At 37.8% G+C, this 4,795-nt stretch overlaps 1 pseudogene; it reads left to right on the forward strand.

The window, feature by feature from the left end:
• Nucleotides 1–1,223, forward strand: LOC101703611 (induced myeloid leukemia cell differentiation protein Mcl-1 homolog pseudogene; annotated as a pseudogene).
• The last annotated feature ends 3,572 nt before the right edge of the window (nt 1,224–4,795 follow it).

Below are 4,795 nucleotides of genomic sequence, written 5' to 3' on the forward strand. Positions count from 1 at the left end.
ATGGCTGGATTCAGGCCTGGCTCACTGTGGAGAAGCCTGGAAGAGGTGGGTGCCAGCTGTAGAATCAGGAGAACTGGACAGGCCCTGCTCAGGCAGGGTTGGGGCTGGGCACCCTGGGTCTAGGGAGGATGGGGCTGGGCTCTGGTAATGCATTTGTGTGCAGTTCTCAGGAGATTCAGACTCTCGAGGAAGCACTTGAAATAATAAAATACTAGAATGAGCAATTTGTAATTTTAGAGAGGTTTTCTACAAGAGACCTTGAAAAGGAATTTTTGTTTGATTAAAATGAGTTTAAAAGAGAGGTGAATGGTAGATCATCATTTTTTTCCCTTAAAAAGTAGTGTGAGTGTGCCTTCAAATTATTGCAAAGTATTTTTTAAAAACTTGAAGATGTGAGCACAACCCCCGGCAGGCAGGCAGCTGTTCTTCACACCCACCCTCTGTGTGAGGCAGCCTCAGGAAGTGGCAGCCCAGGCCCCTGGCTCCATCATGTTGCCTGAGGAGGAACTGGAAGGATATGAGCTGTAGCCCCTTAGGAAGTGGCTGGCCATGCTGCCCCTGCTGGAGCTGGTTGGGGAGGCCAGGAACAGCCCCAGCGCCAATGGCTACCACCCTTGACTCCAATCCTGGCAGAAGGGGAGGAGGAGAAGCTGTATCTGCAGTCGCTGAAGATCACCTGGTGCTGCCTGCTGGAGCAGGGCACCTGAGCCAAGGACTTCATGCCTTTGGGCAGGCTCCGGGCAGGGGAGGGGAACAGGGACTCGCTGCAGAAGCTGAGGTGGGTCAGGGACGGCATGCAGCACAACCACTAGGTGGCCTTCCAAGGAATGCTTCAAAAACTGGACATCAAAAACGGTTACGATGTCAAATCCTTGTCATGAGTGATGGTCCATGTTTCAGTGATGGCATAACAGACTGGGGCAGGATTGTGACTCTCATTTCTTTTGGTGCCTTTGTGGCCAAACACTTGAAGAGCATAAACCAAGAAAGCTGCATCGAACCATTAGCAGACAGTATCACAGAAGTTCTCATACAAACAAAAAGGGACTGGCTAATCAAACAAAGAGGCTGGGATGGGTTTGTGGAGTTCTTCCACATAGAGGATCTGGAAGGCTGCATTAGAAATGGGCTGCTGGCTTTTGCAGGTGTTGCTGGAGTAGGAGCTGGTTTGGCATATCTAATAAAATAGGCTTGTAAGTTCAATAGTTGACTGTTAAACAACTCCAGGCACCAAAATATACTTCTGTGAAATCACAGTATTTATTTTTCCCCATTAAGTTTGTTGGTACATTTTAGGTATAAAATACATTTAAATGCATCATTAGATGTTGTACCATTACATGAGTATCTTGGGTCTTATTTTTTCCCCTTCCCCTGCCCTCCCTTCACCCCCTCCACCCTTCCCTATTAGCAAAAATTTTGTTTCCATTGTTTCCCTTTTCTCATATTTTTTTGTTTCCCTTCTTTGCTTTCCCCTACCCCTCCCACTTCCCTTGCTCCTTTAGAGCTTTACTTCCTATTACACAATATCAATTATACATTTTTAAAATTTAAATATCAAGACCTAAGAGACATTAACACAGATTTTACAGATTTTAAAAGGATATAGAAAGCATATCTCAAAAATTTGTTTTGAAATAAATTTGACAACTTCTAAGAAGTACCTTGGAAGATAAATTAATGAAACAAACTCTGGAGGAAATATAATATTTGAATAGCACCTATTAAAGAAGGTATATTCCTAGCTTGAAAACCTACCTGTATAACAACAGGCTCATATACGTTTTAACTGATAAATTATATCAAACATTTAAAGAAGAAAAAAAACCAAACACTTCTCCCCTCATTTTATGAAATCAACATTGTGCTAATGCTAAAATTGGATAAAGATAATAGAAGAAAAAAGTTTGAAAAGAGATAGAAATTTGTTTAACAAACCAAACTATTAGAAGTCAGATCTGGCTGTATGTAGAAAGTGGTTTTATTATAGGGATGGCAGTGTTGGCTCAGGTTTGGAAGATCCACCCCCAAAAGTCATCATTTTAACAGAGGAAAGGAAAAAGCCATATGATCCTGTCAGTAGTTGGAGAAAAAGTTGGAAAAAAATCCACAGCTGTTCATGGTAAAAGCTATCAGATGACTAGAAGTAGAACAGAACATTCTCAACAGATTAAAGACATGTACTACATACTTGCAGTGAGAAAGCCTTATATGAATGGAGAAGATATAATGCTTTCTCCTTAAGGTGGGGAGCAAGGGCAGATTTGCTTACTCGTCATCAGTCCATTAAACTTGGAAACATAGGCTTAAACCAAAATAGTCTGGCAATAAAATGATACAATTAGGATAGGATTGGCAAGGTAGAAGCAACATTTTTATATGTAGATGAAATGATTATCTACAGAGAAAGTACTAAAAAATCTCTAGGAGCCCCTAGAACTTGTATTTAAATTTAGCAGGATTAGAAAACACAAGATATATATAGATAGATAGATAGATAGATAGATAGATAGATAGATAGATATAGATAGATAGATAGATATAGAATTCAGGTCTATGTATACTTGCTATAAATGAAGAATTGGATATTGAAATTTAAAAGTTATGTAGGAGTACAAAGGACCTAGAAAAGTAAAAAGAAAAAAAAACAGTGTTGGAAGATGTTTACTACCTAATTTTAAGACTTCTTCTAAAGCTACAGTAATCAAGGCAGTTTTGGTGTAAGGAAAGGCATATAGATCATTGAAATAAAACAGAGAATCTAGAAATAGAACCACACATATACGGTCCACTGAATTTTGAAAGATTATTTAACATTAACATTGTATAGAATATAAACAATTCAAGAGTCAAGGAAAAGATAGTGTTTTCAGCAAATGACACTAGAACACCCGGTATCTGTATATAAAAAATTAACTTCAACCCTCTATTTCCATACATAAAAATAACTTAAAGGGATCTATGTACCTAAATATGAAAGCCTAAAAGTGTAAAACTTTAAGAAGAAATTATAAGGGAAAATGTTTATGAATTTAGGGTAGGCAAGAACTACCTAGGATACAAAAACCATGATGTATTATTTTTAAGGGAGTCAATGGATTTTTAGTTTAATGGCATAAATGAAAAGCAAAGAACCAATCATTTTTTCCACATGTTCAACAGAGAGTAAAAGTGAATTGTGGAACTTCTAGAGCATCTTAAAGCAGCACGTGGACAGGGATTTCACAAATTTCAATAGTCTCTGTGTGTATCACAAAGAACTGCTTTATTAGAAATATAACAGCATAGAGATATAAACTGTAAGGTATTAAAAAGAGACCTTGTGGGGCCAGAGATTTAGCTCAGTGGTTTCACCACCTGCTGTGCAAACGCAAGGATCCAAGTTCAATCCTCAGTACCAAAAAAAATTGATAAATGAGATTCCATCAAAATTTAGAACTTTAAATGACATCATTAAAATGAAAAAGTAGTCCTTAAACAGACCATATGTACAATGCGTATAACCTATGACCAGCATATATAAAGAACTCTTACAGCTCATTAATACACAACCCAATTAAAAAGTAGACATAAGAAGATAAATAGCCAGTACAGCACAAGGAAAGGTGTGCAACTCTAGAATCAGAAAAATACTCATCAGTACAATAACAAGATTGAATTATACACTCTTTAGGGAGATGAAGTTAAAAGTTTTAAAAGCCTTGTCATGACTTTTTCTTTTTGTTGGATTCTCCCTCTTTGCATTTCATTTGTTACACCCAATGGATTCATTCTGCTGGGCTTACTGGGGTTGTGTCCCTCATTGTCTTTTCCTAGGATATCATCTAAAAATTTTTGGAGTGCAGGTTTGGTACTCATGACGTTCCTGAGGTGCTCTTTATCATGAAAGTATCTCATTTATGCATCAATTTTGAAAGATAGTTTTGCAGGGTACATCTATCTGGGTTGGAGGCTGTTTTCCTTTAGGGCTTGAAATACATCACTCCAAGTTCTTCTTGCCTTGAGGGTTTGCATAGAAAGTCTTTGATGATTCTGATGAGCTTTCCTTTGTATGTGATTTGTTTCTTTTCTCTCACTGCTTGTAGAAATTTGTTCTTCTGTTTGGTCTCTGGAATCCTATCATATGCCTATGTGTAGATTTTTTTGGTCAAGGCTAGCTGGAGTCCTATATGCCTCACTTATCTGTACGTCAAGTTCTTTTCCTCTGCTTGGGAAGTTTTCTGCCATCACTTTTTTTTTTTTTGCCATCACTTTTGTGAAAAGTTTATTTTATATCATCTGCCCTCTCTCCATTTTCTTCATTGACTCCACTCAGTCTTATGTTATTCTTCTTTGGATCATCTAGCAGCTGCTGGATTGATTTCTCGTGTTCCCTTAAAATTTTAAAGCAATTTTTCTTTTCCTGGTCACTAATTGCAATCTTATCTTCAATATCTGAAATTCTATCCTCACATTGGTTCATTCTGCTATGGAGGCTTTTGATGGAGTTTTTAATCTCCTGGAAATCTATTTGCATCTGTTTTATGAATTCCATTTGTTTCCTATGATAGGATTACATCATGTTCCTCAGATCCTCTATTTTTTAATCTGTGTCCTCTCTAGATTTATTAATCGGGTCTTGCACTATGAGCACAATCTTTGCTGTTATCCTAGAAATTATTTCTCATTTCCTTTTTCTTAGATCCTCTCTTCTTGCCAGTTCAGAGAGTCCAGGTGGTTGAGTATCAGATTGTTCTATCTCGTTCCCCTTTGGGGTTGCTGTAGGTAATCTGGAAGTCTGTTTTTGAGGCTTCTT

The sequence above is a fragment of the Heterocephalus glaber genome, unplaced genomic scaffold (genome assembly GCF_053883595.1).
Source record: "Heterocephalus glaber isolate CG9 unplaced genomic scaffold, H.glaber_assembly_v1.0 deba00001461, whole genome shotgun sequence".
NCBI lineage: Eukaryota > Metazoa > Chordata > Mammalia > Rodentia > Bathyergidae > Heterocephalus > Heterocephalus glaber.